The sequence below is a fragment of the Cupressus sempervirens genome, chromosome 4 (assembly GCF_028749045.1).
Source record: "Cupressus sempervirens isolate cs-2001-9-10 chromosome 4, ASM2874904v1, whole genome shotgun sequence".
Classification (NCBI taxonomy): Eukaryota; Viridiplantae; Streptophyta; class Pinopsida; order Cupressales; family Cupressaceae; genus Cupressus; species Cupressus sempervirens.
In genome coordinates this window covers 325604211-325621126 of record NC_143121.1, presented here as the reverse complement: position 1 = coordinate 325621126, position 16916 = coordinate 325604211, and positions in this window count along the sequence as shown.

Sequence of the window (16916 nt, the reverse complement as noted above, 5' to 3'; positions counted from 1 at the left end):
ATACAATTTGGTCTAGATGCCTAATTGATTAGTCTAGCCTAATCTAGAAGTTCTTAGGACCTTGTTGACTCATCATTCATTTTGGGTGCTCTTGCACCAATTGGTGGGCTATGGAGTAACTCTTAGCCTTTAAGATATTGAGGGTAACATGACATTTCTTGAGATGCCTGAATCCATGAGGTAGTTATGAAGGTTCTTCCCAAAGATTTAGATGCTTATTAGAAAAAGGAGGTGCTTCCATCTTATCTTTGAATGTGATTTTCATAGCTTCGGTGGCATTGAGTTGGGGAGAGTTCACATTTTATGTGTTGGCACTGGTAGATGTATTGTTGTGATTGTGTATCTTCAAAAGTGTTTTCCTTTGGGTGCAAAAACTTTGCAAAATATTGTATATTGAGATGTATGTCTTGGTCCATTTCAATTATTTTGATGGCACTATACTTTTCCATAGACCACGCAAGATTATTTAATAAGGTGGGCACAACCCCTTGCACCTAGTTAGATACATGTACTAGTATAGGATTATTATTGTCTCATAAATTAGGATGAGTAGGTTTTAATCAAGGAGGAATCCCCATCAGTTAGTGGTTCCTTCTAGTTGCATAAATTATATGTGTTTTAATTATTATTGCAGAAAGAAAAAATTTCAATGGGTTTAGGTTCTACTTCTTGGTTAAAAGAGAATACAAATTCTTCATTTGAAAAATCTTCTTAGTGTGTAATGAAGTATCATAGGTCTCTAACAACATTGTTTTGAACTAGAGAGGTCGCATGTCACTTGTGTCTTGCGAACATTGGCCTATGTCTTGATTTCCTTTGCTGAACATGTTGTCATTAGATGTGCTCTAGTTTACATTGACTTGATTGACTTTGGAAAATTGAACATTATTATTGTTGTCAATTGGTATGATTCCATTATTAGGGAAAGTGTTCCACTGTGAATTTTTTCTAGGAAATATATTTTTGTAGTCTAATGGATTGAAGATGTTTCTAGTAGTATTGTTCCTATAAGAGTTGAAGTTATTTGCTTGATTTCTCCCATATCTTTTATTGTTCAAGTTTCCATTGGAGCATTGAAAATTAGTATTTTTCCCCTATGAAAATCACAAATGAGTGACCTCATTTGTGATTTGGAACATGGTTTTCTTGATTTGTTTTGATTTAGACATCACATTGTTCTATGTTTCTATAGTAGGTGTCACTTTTAATTTGAAGAAAGTTATTTTTGGAGGCTCATATCTTGGATAGGTTATAGCTAGTGTTGGGATTGTAGGAATCTACTATACTAGAAGTATATTTAATGGGTGGTATTGGTTGGGTATTATTAGTACTCCTATTGGATACCACAACATCATTTTGGAGGCATTAGCTAGGACCATTATACCATCTCCACTAGGATTTCCTTTTTTGGTGAAGGTGACCGCTTCTTTAAAGACCTTTTCTAGAGTATCGATATTATAGTTGGAAGTCTTCTAAGGAAGATGGAAGTGAGATGATCCATATAATTCAAATACATTTGAATTGCAGCCTCTTTTGGTATGGTATAGGGATTCTCCAATCTCTAGTAGGTCATGTGAAAATGATGCTTAAACCGGGAGAAGGTTTCTATGGGGTCCCTTTTTATTAACAAGAACTGGTGATGCATAATAGTTGGGTTGATGAATGTCTTGAATGTACTTAGAAATAACTTCTCAAAAGATTATCAGTTTTGAATAGATGCCAATAGTATATTCATGTACCAATCGAATGCAGCTTCCCTGAAACTGTATGGGAAAAGATGGAGGACTACATCCTAATGCTTAATTTTCTTTCCATTAAATATTTCCTTAAAAACTTTGATATGATCTTCCCTTGTTTTCATCTCATCATAGATGAACTTTGGGTAGAAGTTTTCAAGATTCTTGGGGAGGTCATGAAGTGGACCTTGTAAGTTGATAGGTGAATCCTATGCATTTGTAAATAAATCCATAAGTGGGAGTGATGGTGACTAAATTTGTTGTTATGATTTGTTTTGTGAAATTATTGGGATGAAAGTGTTGAAAAGTAAGTTGGAAGATGATGATTAGTGGAGTGAATGGGTGTAGTTCTAGTATCCCCTTATCGCTACGATGCTTCTAGAAATAGTCAAATTTTAAGAATTCATGCTTGTTGGGAGAGGAGTTCAATTCTCACTAAAAGGGGGATTTTGGGTTGAGATCTTCCAATTTGTGCACCTCTAGTGATGTACTTTGTCCATAGGCACACCTTTGCACAAGCGCACCTGCACACCTTTGTTATTGTAAAAAATGCAAACTTAGAATTCTACAAAACAATGAGATTTTAGACTTAGAAATTCATTGTGCACTCCCTCTAGTGCCACTTCTGTTAAGTTGTATTTTTTCATGATGCCAACAATTGAAACTCTTATAAATTTATCTCTTGAAAAGATGATCAAATTGGCCAACTCCAAGGTTTTGGATGGTTTTTTTTCAACCTACTAGGTAGCTCAATGGATAAATTATAATATTCACAACGAAGCTTTAGTTGTTACTTTAACCTACAAAAATTCTAAATAAATGCAACCCACAAATGATTTTTTTTTTTGTATTTTTATAATTTTAATGATGAATGAAAGTTATAACAATACAACTATATGAGTTTCTATTCTAAATTAGTGTTTCAAAAGAAAATATAGTGTTAGGGTAACAAGAAATTTAAGGAAATTATTGAAAATAAAATTCCTAATGGACATAAGTCAAATTAAAAATGCTTATGTAATTAAATATTCAAAAGGCATTGGGTACAAAATTAATGAAATTAGGAGCAATGCTTCCTTAACTCCACTAATGCAACTGTCAAAGAGAACAATAACAATCACAGGATGTTTCACAATTCATCAAATCATATAGTCATGAAAAGTGCACTTACATGAGATAAATTGCTATACAAGAACTCAATGATGATCCTTTCTCCAATTTTTCACAATAGAGGGATTTGTTAGAAAATGAGAAACACAAGAACTAATAGATCACACAAGAATTAACATACAATAAAACCATTGGCTCCATCATTATTCATGAACATAAAATTCATAAAGGAAACACACATTCCAACAAGAAACACTACACACAGAATGAGAGCACCAATATCATACTTTATTGCATCAAAATACTAGCCCTAAATATATATTACATTCATGAATTTATAATAAAATCCATCCTTAATATAATTTTTGGAACTAGGGCTTTTTCCTTGCAAAAAATGTTAAAATTGCTAATACAAATACACTTCTAACTAGGTGCTAAGAAGCTCTACACTCTTTATTTTATTAATTACATGGTGAATGGAACTTTACATTACTCAAAACCTCCTAAATAAGAATAAGACAAGAAGAGAAAATACTTGAGATGATTTGGGAGTCTCTAACATTTCATTAGAGGTAAGCTTGAACTTTACTATGAGTCTCTACTAGTTAAACTACTAGCAAAACATGTTTTGGGTGCGTGAAACACTCAATAAATAGATTTTGGTAGTTAACTATTAGAGAAACCACAACTGATCAAAAATCTTGATGCACCTTAGTGTTTGACACAACTTGTAAAAAGTGCACCTCTGTGTTTTGTGCACCTTTACACTAGCACACCTCTAGGTGGTAGGACCAAAGTTGACAAAAAAATTTGAAGTGTCAAAACTTCAATTTCTAGAACCTAGATTTTGTGACCCTTACACCAAAATGATGTCTGAATGTGTTGTTTTGAACTTTTGAATTGTGTCAATGATTCCTTCAGTAGTCAGCAAGTCCAAAAGACTCATGTTTAGTGTGAACTTCTTGACAGTAGTCATTTATTTTCTACTTGATTTCTCCATAATCTTCCATCTTAGAATCTAACTCCTTTAGTAACTTCTTAGTCTTGAATACACATCTAACATCATCTTTAGAAGATACCATTTCAAAAAATATACAAAAATATTTCAACTAAAGACAGTTGAGTTCTTGATCCATCTCAAAAAAATTCCAATCTAGAAACACTACTATATTTATTTGCCTCCAAAAATTGTTCCAAAGCCTTATCCTTCATTTCCTAAATATCTTCATAAAGCCCAATCATAACCTTATTCCTGGCCACTATCTTCTCAATCCAATCATCTATCTTATCTAACTCTTCTATAGAATATACATCTAGTATCATCTTATATCACTATCCCTTGATGGTCCTTAATGATTCCAAATCATTGGTCCAAGTGACCACCTCATCCATCAATAAAAAATCTTTCTCCCCTACTATAACCAATATATCATCATTCTTTTGAATACTATGGAGTAGGTTCATATTGCCTTTAATTATATAGACTCCTTTTTCCTCAAAACCATAGCATGATCTTTGACATGCATCCAAAAATGTCCAAATGGGTGCTGGGGCAAGAGCTCATTTGTCAAGGGTAGCCTCTAGAGTAACCTTGGGATGGATGCGGTCTAATGGACCAACTACATACTTTACATATTCCTATAGGACATTATTCTTCTTTCTCAATTTTAAAATCTTAGTGTCATCTTTATCCATGCGCCAAAGGACTTGTTTAAGGCCCATAGTAGTCAAAACTTTGGCCATGTCTTATGTGGCCTTCCCCAACATTACTTCTTGCATATGTGAGTCTTTAGGAGAAGCATCTTAAACATCTACATGGGGAGGAGGAATAGCTATATGTGATATCAAGTCCTTGGTCTAATTCCTTATGAAAAGGGCTAGTTTCTTAGGATCATCTTAGATAGGTGTTGGTGTCTTTGCTACCTTTTTCAACACATATAATCCTTCTTCCTTTTTATATTTTCAATCCAATCATCTATCTTATCTAAATCTTCTATCAAATATACATGTAGAAGCATCTGATATCTTTTTCCCTTCATGGTCCTTAATGCTTTCAAATCATTGGTCCAAGTAGCCACCTCATCCATTAATCAAAAATCTTTCTCCACTACTATAACCAAAATGTTAGTAGTCTTTTGAATACTATGGAATAGGTTCATATTTCTTTCAATTTTTTATACTTCTTTTTCCTTAAAACTATAGCACCATATTTGACATGCATAAAAAAATGAGCAAATGGATACCAGGGGTTGGAGCTTGTTTGTTAAGGGAAGCCACTAGAGTAACCTTAGGATGATCAGGATCCAATGGACTGACTACCTCCTTTACATATTCCTAGAGTAGAAAATCCTTCTTTCTCAATTCCAAAATCTCAGCCTCATTTTCATCCAAGTACGAAAACATTAGTATAAGACACGTGGTAGTAAAAGAATTGGTTGTGTCCCAGGTGGCCTTCTCCAACATTACTTCTTACATCTAGTAGTTTTTAGGATAAATGTCTTCAACATATGAGTGGGGAGAAGGAATATCTATATGTTCTATCAAGTTATTTCTTAGGATCACCCTAGATAGGTGTCACTGTCTTTATTGGCTTTATCAACACCCCCAATCCTTCTTCCTTTGTATATTCTATATACCTCCTTTAGAGAGTCAATACCTCTTACTTTAACCATGCCAAAGTGGTGCCCATGGGTTACATATAATAGCTTGATGATGAGGTCATCTCTAAACTTGGTCTTTTCCCCCTATCACTCTTCTCTAGGGTCTTCTTTGTTCTTGGTGGCTTGACTAATGAAGTGGTTGTTATTGTACTTAGACAAGAGGTATTTGATCCCTGTATATGTGGTATTCTCTCTTTCCCTCTCTAGGGATTTTTCCCTCCTCTAAAACCCCATGAGTGTTTAATTATTGGAAAGCATCACATTTAGCTATCTGATAGTCTTATCCAATGATTGGTGGTGTAAAAGGGGTGGTTTCCTACTCTATTGTTGGAGGAGGAGAAGGCAGTTTTTTGAGTGATGGAGGTGGTATACCCACTAGTACTTATGGAAAGGGAGGCAATTGATTCCAATCCTCACACAAAGTTTCTATCTATGGAGTGTCTCTTATCACTCCACCCTATAAATGGGTCCTCATTGGCATAAAATTGAATTTTGATGGATTGAAGATATTAGAGCCATCTCCCATATAGAATTTGTCCATGCCTCATGTTCCTTATTTGTAGATTCTTCAAGCTAGATGGGCTATTACACAATGGAGGGAGTTGTATATGTTTCACTCCTCAATCTTTCTTCTTTTGTGGTCCTTGCTGAATGGGTTCTCTATTGAGTGGGATTGATCTAGATTATCCAAAACAATCAAAAATTTGAAACTTTTTCATATGTTAAAAAAAGTTTTTCTAAGTCTTTTTAAATGGCTTTTTTGGAGGTTTTCTTGTCAAAATTTTAAGTTGAAACTTTCACTAGTCCTTTAAATTGCATAGCCAAAGGCTTTCTATTTTAGGGACAAAAAATATATTTTTAGTTCTTCTTTCCAATGGTGTAAATGAGTTTGAATTTTGAGCTCTAGGTCAAAAGTTATGACCTCGATAAGTTGGGATAAATAAATAGCTAGTATTGAATAGTTTAGTTAAATATTGTTGTTTTTATTATAGTCACATATACATTTTGAATTTATGGATATGGTGACTTTTGATGTTCCATCATTTTATATATTCTTACATTTTTGAATAATAAGATGGCTTTTGATTTGCATACAACTCTTTTGAGTTTTTGCAAGTTTTTCCAAAAATCAACCATTGATATTATAGGTACTTGATTCTCACCAAATATTGTGTTTCAGCCCATTTCTTAAATTAGATTAGGGTGATACTCAATTTCTTCCCCTTTCTCTTCCTCTTATCCTTCAAGGTTAGTCTCTAGGATATGAGAAGATAAAGTGCTCTTGTTCTTCTCTAACTTCCTCCTCTTCTCACTTATCACTAATATTTTGGTCCTAGCCCTTTTAGGTACTGAGGTAGAGGGTTTTGTTTGAGTTTGAACTTCTTTGGGTGGATCCTAAGATTCTTCATCCTAAACCTATGCTTCTTTACTTTGATCCTCTTGCTGGGTGGATTCCTCTTCTTGTACGACCTTCTTCATTTTCTTCCCCTTGACCTTATCATTGTAGAAGTATGTCATTTCCTACTCATTCTTGTATATAATCTCTGGTCGCACTAGGGACTTTTCTTGGTAAGTCAGAATGGTGACTTTAGTTCATTTTCCTTTCTTGGGTCTTGTTATATACTATAATTTTGGTGCATTAGGAATTGGCTCCAAGTGAAAAGGCTTCCATAATCCATCTCTAGTCAATTGAATGACATGCTTGGCCCAATGTTGTATGCCATCATTCTCTTCTCGACCAATCTCATCATCTATTATAGGCCTTTCAAAGATCTTGTTCCTATTGTATAGTGGGTCCAACACATCAAGACTATCTTTATTCCATATCTTCAAAGGAATGTGTAGATTGAGGGTTCTTTCTACAAGTTGTAGTCATAGTTCTTGATTTAGACATTGTAGTCATCTACATAGTTCACCCAATGATCTTCACTAGTAGCATCAGGTATGGACTACTTCCCTACAAGATTTTGGACCATCCTTTTGTTGTCAAAATAGGGTCATGACATTGGATAGTCATCTAGGGGGTATTAGTCTCATTGAAGATTATATGTGGCTATATCCTACTTCTACTCAACCTCAAAAGCTCCAATGGTGATGGGCCAAACCCATGTCTTCTTGTGTTTCTTTCTCACCCTATCATAGGAAGAGGAAAATTACCTAGATATCTCCAAAAACACAAAATTTTCTAACAAATAGAAAGTAAATTTTTTGGACATAAGAGGGTGTTAAACTAAATGAAATAAACACCCACTTGTACTACTTGAGTGACAACTTCCACAAACAATCTCTTTGCATAATTTGTAGTGCCTCCCATGTTTGCATTATGTACCTTATTATATTTTGGTTTTGAAAGATACTTGATACTCATGTTTGAGGAAATCTGAGATGACCTAATGGTCAAATACCATATTTTGATTTACTAGTGTCATAGATGTTAGATGCTATGTTATTCGGTTTGATCATATCTGTATGATAATGCTTATTGATGTGACATGATGTTTTATGATGGTATCTGGTTATTTTGTATTTGGACATATACTCTAATTATGATTATATAAGGGACTTATTAGATTCTAGATACTTTGATATTATGCTATGGTTATTTACTTCATTTTTTCTTTGAGATGTTTTATAAAGTAGTGAGTGATTTAAATAGATTATTCCAATGTGATTAAATAAACAGTTATTAATGTGATTTAATGCATTTATTGCTTCAGCTATATTATTATATGAATTTGCACTTGATCATGTTTTTCAATGTACAATATTTATATCCCTGGTAGTGGCACATGGAGTTAGTGATTCGACTATTCATGTCATCCCTATATGGTCAACTTATCCTATTTAATTGATTAATTAAACCCTTTGGTGATTCAATGAGTCTAGATTCATTTGCATTATGTGATTAGACCCATGAGCATGTCTCTATATTCAGAGTTTCACAATTGTCACAAAATTTATTAAGGAATATTGTGATTTATTATATATGTGAATTTTATATTTAATTTAAGTATTTTAATTCTTAACAGCTTTCTCGTACTTGAATTTCACTTAATTGGAATTGCCTAATTTTGTCTAGGTTGAAAAGGTTTGTTTTAGTGGGCCAATTAATTTCCTAATATTATATTCCACTTCTAAAAGTGAATATATATCCCAAAAGGGAATTATTTCCTAACTTCTCACTTGCAAAATAGGAACTTGGAGAGAAAATTCCAAAATTATCTCTGAAGGATTTATCATTCTATTCATTATAGGAGCTATGAGTGTAAGATCATCATGAGGTTGAGTTTGTTGGATCCGGCTTGGGGAGACCTTCATTTTCTGAGATTTTTGGCAGTGACCGTGAGGCAATTATTTTATCATGCATGTTCCTATTTTAGCCCTTTTGGTTGCAAGGTAGGGCTCTCCCGTTTTATTTTTTTCACTCCATTTTGGAGTTTGTTATTGGTATTAAATCATTTAGAGGTAGAGAACTAGTGTTACCCTCTATTTCTACATGCTAGCTCTAACTAATTGGATGGGTATGAGCATTTCTAGCCTTTTAGACTTGGAAGTTTGGGGTTTTGTGTTGTTATACTGGTCATTTTTGCATATGAACTCCGAACCCAACTTTTATTTTATATTTGCGACTTCTATACCCAATGTCATGAGTTTTAATTTCAAGATTTTTGGGCTTTTTTGGTTTCTACCCCATTTTGCATGCCACTTGACTTTCTCTAGTTTTCTTGGTACTCTAGTTGGTCATGGACCCAAATTATCTATAGGGACATCTATCTAACCCTAGATGTATTTAATTACATTGGGATTCATGTCAAATCCATACTCCTAGAGATAGGTTGGTTGAGTGATTTGTTATACTTTAGTCTTTTGTGTTTCTCATCTAGCCCTTGTTGTTTATGATCATCATATAATGATGTGCCCACACATGAGCACATGAGCATACACTCATCAGGGTCTTGTGAGTCCCAAACTCCCGATTGCTTATTGTTAGAGTTATATTCATTGAGGTTGGGTTAGAAAACTACATTGCATATGGGCACTCATTGTGTGATGAGCATGGGTATGTAGGGTAAAATAGTGGAGGGGCTTCTTTCATCACCTCAAGTCATGTTCCCATTGAGGTATACATGTTCTCATCACCTTTGGAGTAGCCATTGCATACCTACATGGCTACTCCAAAGGTGTGTACTACATGTTTGGTTATTCGAGGGTAATTATTTGCACAACTCCTTTGGTGTATTAAGCACTATGTTCTCCCAAGGGAGTGCTTCCATTGGGTGTTAGCTTGGGCTCTATGATGCCAAGCAATCTACTCTCCACTAGAGTTCCTATATAGTAGACCCATAGAGTGTCTAACCAGCACCTATTGTATTGTATTATCTCATGATCTTGGTTTTAGTCCTCTGTATTGTTTGGCATGACTATTATCCATGGATGATTTTCTTGTGTGTGTTCAAGGTCGGATCATTATCTCCATCAACATGGTAGGAGTGGGTCTACGAGTTCCATGTGGTTGGGAGATGTAGCTACCTTTACCACTACTGGGGAATGATGTACAAAGTTGGCCTTTCTCCATGTTCATTTCTAGAGCTAGATGCCCACATGGTTCTTCATTTCTTTTAGAGTATGTTCCCATGTGATTTATTTTATTTCAGTTTATAGAGATAGTTGATTTATTCACTTGTATGTTCACTACAATCTTGATAGTTGATTTATTCACTTATATGTTCACTACAATCTTACCTTTTCACATGATTACTAGATGTTATATAGATTAGATGATTAGATGGTTGATTCATCCTTTCTAGCATGCTCAGTTATTCTTCTTTCATTTGAGAGTTCAAGCCTTGATATTTGTGGATCTGGTACTCCCCGGTATGGAGTAATTATTCTAATTTTCCACTGCTCTTTTTTTTTTTCCACATTTTTTTGTCGAACCTCACATTAAAGAGGAGATTCCTCACATGAGAATGCATTCTTTCACATGAGAAAACCTTCTATCATGTGGAGCATGGTGAATGCTCACACGAGATGGTATTTCCTTGTGTGCAGCCAAGTAGATGCTAGCATGAGCTTCCACCTTGCTAGTAGAGATTTTGCAGGTCTAAATTATGTTCTCTCATGCAAGAGGGAAAATTCTCACATGCAACAAGGCACGTCCTCATGCAATAAGGTATTCTCTTACATGAGCCTATATTTTATGTTTTCTCACATGAAAAATAGGGAGTATTTCCACCCACTTTTAGGAAATGTATTTTGATGTTTGGAGTACCCTTTAGGATCGCACACCTTTCTAGGTTTTGATAGACTAGAGAGTCTAGGTTTCATAACTATTTAACTTTCATAGTCATTTGAATGCATCAATAAGTAGTGATGCTTAGAGATCATTGGATGTAGGGATCATTTTGTTAACTCTTTCATTGCGATCTTTTTATTTATTTCATGTTGATGTGTTTGATTCCATGCTTGTTCTTTTGAAAAAAAAATGCATTGGCTTTTACCTATCCTTTTTCCAAGGATCTCTAGGCAGGGCATTACAGAATCCCCTTTAATGAACTAGATTATAGCAAAGATAAAAACATCATTCACTATTCTATACTTTGGGCTCTTACATGTGATCTTGTTCCATACTAACTAAGGGTACACTATATATGTTAGTCATTTGCATCATATGCATGCTTCCTCTCTTTACCAACCCTATATAACTAGTCAATCTAGTTGACATATATTATACCACATTGGAAGTCCTGTAGAAATGGGGGGTAAACTTCACCAAAATGAGTTGTTTATCTAGGTTATTGCTGATGATGGTAGCCCAATCAATTGGCAATCCCCTCCTCTTGATGGTTTCTATGAAATTAAGCATCAATGTTTCTAAATGACTTGTCGCAAGGAGTCCCTTGACTCTTCTCATAAACACTATGTTCTATCCAATATCATCTATCATATATCCTTGGGTCATGTTGACCTTTCTAGCTCTCCTATTAGCAAGGGGTTGGGTAAGAAGGTACTTCTCTTGCACTATGTCTTTCGCCTCCTATTCGTGTTCCCTATACCTCCTATCAACTATGTAATATTTTTCTTCTGGAATTAGTCTACAAGTGGTAGGTGAAAAAAAAATTCTATGTTGTTGGGGCGTCCTATCGGCTATGCAATATTTTTCTTCTGGATTTAGTCTACAAGTGGCAAGTGATATTTTTTTTCTATGTTGTTGGGGCATATGTCCAAAACCATCTCCTTTGTGATACTTCTCACAACCTTCTCCTATGGCATGTAATGGTGTGCCAGTGCCATGATCAACTCCAAGGATTGAATATATATAGGGTGGGAAGCTATATTCACTAACCTGCTTAGGATTAGTGATAAGATCATCTCTTATCTCTCTCTTGATTTGTTGCACAAAACTAGGAGTGTGTTCTAAATGATAGGTCCCATCTATGTGTCCCAAACCTCTAAATATTTATCTACAAACTATGATTTCTCTTAAACACCTTGAAACTTGAAGGTCATTTGGGTGCTATCTTTGCCACCATAGATGATGATGATGATTTTGTTTTAATCTACACAAGAGACATATGTTAGTATATCAATTCCAAAAGATTGAAAGATGCTAATTGGTACAACCAAAATGACAAAAATAGACAAGAAAATTTACTAAAACTAAAACAATTGACAAGGGCGTTTAGAGTACACACACACCTAGTGCACATGCATAGGTGCATATAGTGCATTAGGCATGACCTTGGTATTTTGAGCTCACACCATGTGCAAGTACCACATCTTTGCACCTTGCACACCTATGCAAGTGTGCAAGGTGTGAAGAGTGTGATTAGAGTGCCTTGGTTTAACAAATATGCTTCAAATAGGGGTGCACATGTTGCATTTTGCAAACCTTGATAGGGTGTGCAAGGTGCACATGTGTGCACTTTGCATACCTTGTGTAATGTGATTTCCAAATGCACAGTAGTGGAGGTGCTAATTTGTGGTCTTCAAGGGCTCAAGGAATGCAAATGGCTAATAGAAGAGAGGGTCCGCATGTTTATAGATGCATTGGGTTCAATAGGTGCATACCCAATCCACTTCTGAGGTTGTGCATACCTCTTAGGGAGTTTGGTATTTGAGCACACTAGGCACACCACTACTAGGTGAGCATGTGTGCAAGTGAACATGTGTGCACCTTTCACTAACTTGGCAAAATTTGATTTTTTGGTTCCCTAGCTCTTGTTTGGTGTTAATTGAATGGACATTTTAGACCAACCTAGACCAGAGGGAGACCCATCTGTTGAGGCACCCAACTTGGTGCCCTGTTCTAGATAGTGGGATCCCTTTCCCTAAAAGAAAAGAGGGGGTCCCCATTTTTGTCAAAAAATGGGGCAGGTATTGTGAAGCCACAACATATACATTTAAAAAGTAGATATAATATTTAATTTACATTTGTAGTCTTTCCTTTCATGTAATTTCCTTTCTATTTAAGGTTGGTTATTCAATAATAGTTTAACTAAGGAAAATTTATTTCCACACAATGTTTTCTTCATTTTTTTTATGTGCAAGAATATGTGGTGATTACACCATTTTGGATATGGAAAATATAGGACTTGACAAGCTATTTTCAACTAAGCTTAGTAAAAAATCACTTGGAACATGATACCCCAAACACCTTCTTCCCTACAAAACAACATCAAACTAAATTCATAGGTTAATGGAATTGTCAGGTTTTTATATTTGATCCCTATATAAAGTTGTCTATTTTTTGTTAGTCTATGTGCACAAAAAGATTTTTTTTTTCTCTATTTTATCTTTAATCTCATATGCAACTATCAAATTTCTACACTAGTAAACAAATCTTAATACGTATACGATGCTTGGATCATTATAAGACTACTGCATTATCCCTCCTTCCTAATGTACAATATGAAATAAGGATTGATCCCCCCATCTTATCCTATCAGCACCATCCATCATTCCCTTCCTTTTTCTTACCATGCAAAGACAAATCTCTCTCTCTCTCTCTCTCTCTCTCTCTCTCTCTCTCTCTCTCTCTCTCTCTCTCTCTCTCTCTCTCTCTCACACACACACACACACACACACACACACACACACACACACACAAAGCCATTTTAAAATGAAACTAAGTTATCTTCTTTTTGTTATTATTTATACTTTCATTATAAATTACTCTCATTGTATATATATTGTGTATATTTTAAAAGTTACTATGGAGCATGTTTTCCAAATAGGAGGAAATGATAGATTCATTTCTTCAGATAGAACCCACGCCCCTTTGTGTCTAAACATTTCTTTTTTATGCATGTTTATAAACACTGACATGATCCTTCAAGTGGGGGAAACATGTAATGATAAAATTTACACACCCATGCTAATTCTTATTTTATTTTAGATTGATTTATTGTAATTTATCAATAGAATTACATAGCAACACACTCAATACATGTTGAGAAGTATATAAGTTCTAATGCCAAATGTTAGAAAATCAATCTCTACCCAAATAAACAATCAAAAGATGAAATGAAAGGCTTGGAATTCTATAACATGAAAATATAAGAATTATATGAAATTTAAAAAAAAAAAAAATTCTTGATATGAATTATAATGATTATATCCCTCTCCTTTATGATGCAAAAAATTATCTTCAAATTATGTTTATTGAAACTATCTTATGGGAACTTATAACATCTATAAGAAAATGATAAGATTGCCATAATATATAAGAAGTGAGGCATAAGTAAGCAATAAAAGATCATCAAATAACACACATGATATAAATGGGGAAACCCTTGCATAGAGAAAATCCACCAAGAAGAGAGGTCAAGGATGAATTATCAATAAATAGATATGATTACTTGATACATTCCCTTCTATTCTCCTATTTTATCCTCTAGCATGGAAACACTTGTTTATATTATGGAAAAAATCCTCATGTCTCCTATCAACCATTTTTTTTTTACAATGTAAGTCTACATTTTGTTGACTTTGGGATATTCGTCATTGATGTCAAAAATGATGATATGATATTCTTGATGATGTTTCTTATATTTGTCATTGAAATGACATTTCATATCAAATTATGATCATTCATAGATGTCATTGATTATATAGTTTCATCAAATCTTATATAGTCAATACAATGTCACAATTTCTTCAACCAATATGTTGTCACAATTTGTTTAGCTAGTATATTAGGTTAAAGAACTTTCTCTGATAAACATGGATTGTTTAAAAAAGTAAAAATAAAAATATTCTTTTTTAAAAACTATCTTGGAATAATCATGATTGTATCTAGAAAAATAGATAAGACTTTCAAAATCATTACTCAGAAGAGGTTTTATTTTGGCAACTAAAGAATTAAATTTATTTCAAAATTCTTATTCAAATGAAATTGGTTTCACATTGGTTTGAATCAGTTTTATAGAATATATTTGTTTATGACTATAAATGAAGCTAATACAATGAAATATTTGTGGGGATTCAAAATGTATTTTATATTATAATGAAATGTTGGATGAGTGAAAATTGAATATACTTGCATAAATAATATTGTGAGAATGAGCATAAATGAAATTTGCAGAAGGTTTACAAATAGAATAGTGAATAGTGAATTTCTCAAACACATAGAGGCATGAGTTTATCAATTTTGATACTATAAAATGTATATGTAGTTTCAAGAACAAGAAGGCATAGAGATTACATTATATGAAAAGGAGTTTATACATAAATAGAAAGGAAGAAATGAATCAAAAGTTTGGAATGACGGTTTACTACTACAACATGAGGTCTACATTAAATATCTAGCTTCATTACAAGAAAAAAATTATGATGAGATCATTTCATAAGACTGTGTTGTTATGTTTGAATGCTTATTTAGGGAAATTTTTTACATGAGATATACTTATGGCCAAAACATAATGTTGTTACATGGTCAACATTGGATGAGGTTTCACTCATCACTTACAACTTTGTTATTATAAGACGACAAATTTTTTTTGTTAGATTAAGAAAGCATATAAGGTAATTTAACATGATAATTAATGGAATAATTTTTTGCATGAAAAAGTATAGATAATTAAACTATGAAAATAATATTTTGTGATCTATCTTTTTTCCCCTTGTGTAGTTAGCATAAATAGATGTAGGCCATATTTTATAATGATATGTGATCAAATACTTTGATGGGTTCAACATGTGTAGATGGAAATGATGGTACATTTGGAATTAGTAAAAAGTATCATACAAAACAACTTGGGACAATGAATGTCAAAACATTGTATGGAAGAGTATGCTAAAGATATTTTTGTTGCATCTACATATGAGGATTCTTTAAACTATTCTTGTTGAGAATCCAATTCTTAGATTTTGTAAAATGAATTCTTTCGTAATATTGGAGTTTATTATTTTTTTGACAGTAAATATGATTTAGAAATCCAAGATCTAATTCTAATTTCAAGAGGCAACTTCTATTATAGTATCATCGAACACATTCAAGATGATCTTAGATCTAATTGTTTGTATTGGTGTGCATATTGTGACATATATATTTTTCAAGGTTGTGATCAAAATTTATGAACAGTATGGAGGATTATAGCACTATTGTGATAATGAGGAATGGACACTTTTAGTGGATCTTTATTTGTGAGTAGCTTAAAGTGCAATGTAGGTGTGAGTATGGTAAAACATCTTGTTTCACTATAATATTTATGTGATAATTTAGATATGATGTGGTTGAGGCTTTGGATCTACACCTAGAAATGTGGTTTCTTATTATATTTGAATGGGAGAGCATGTTGAGTTATTAGCTATCCATTTTCCATATAATTTCAAAATTGGAGAGAAAGAAGAACAACCTGTTAGAAATTTTTACAACAATTGAGGTGGGGGTGGTGGTGAATCAATTACTCAAGGTCCATAAGTACCATTGAACAATTAAACATAAAACACTCACTATTCTTCTTATCGTGTTGTTGCTCGGTCTCTATTGTATTAATAAATCAAAATTACTATCCCAAACATAACATACTTTGTTGAATATAAAATGTAAAGAATACAAAACATTCAACACAAGTTTGACACTAAGATTTTACATGGAAACCCAATTTAGGAAAAACCACCAATAATATGTCACCATTTTTTCACTCTTCGAAGTGAGCTCTGTTAGGAGCCAACCTTGCTAAAGGTTTACTATACACATTTTTAAATGTGACCTAGTTAGAGGGTTTAATCACCTTGTTAGGAGTGGCCTTGTTAGAGGACTTTGATCATTCCATTTAGGATGTCACCTTATTAAATGATTTACATAGACTATTTAGTCCTTCAAATGACTATTAGGTCAACCTTTGTTAAAAGGATTTCAATAAAAATAATTTGCAATGATTAGAAAGAAAACAATAAGGCTTTG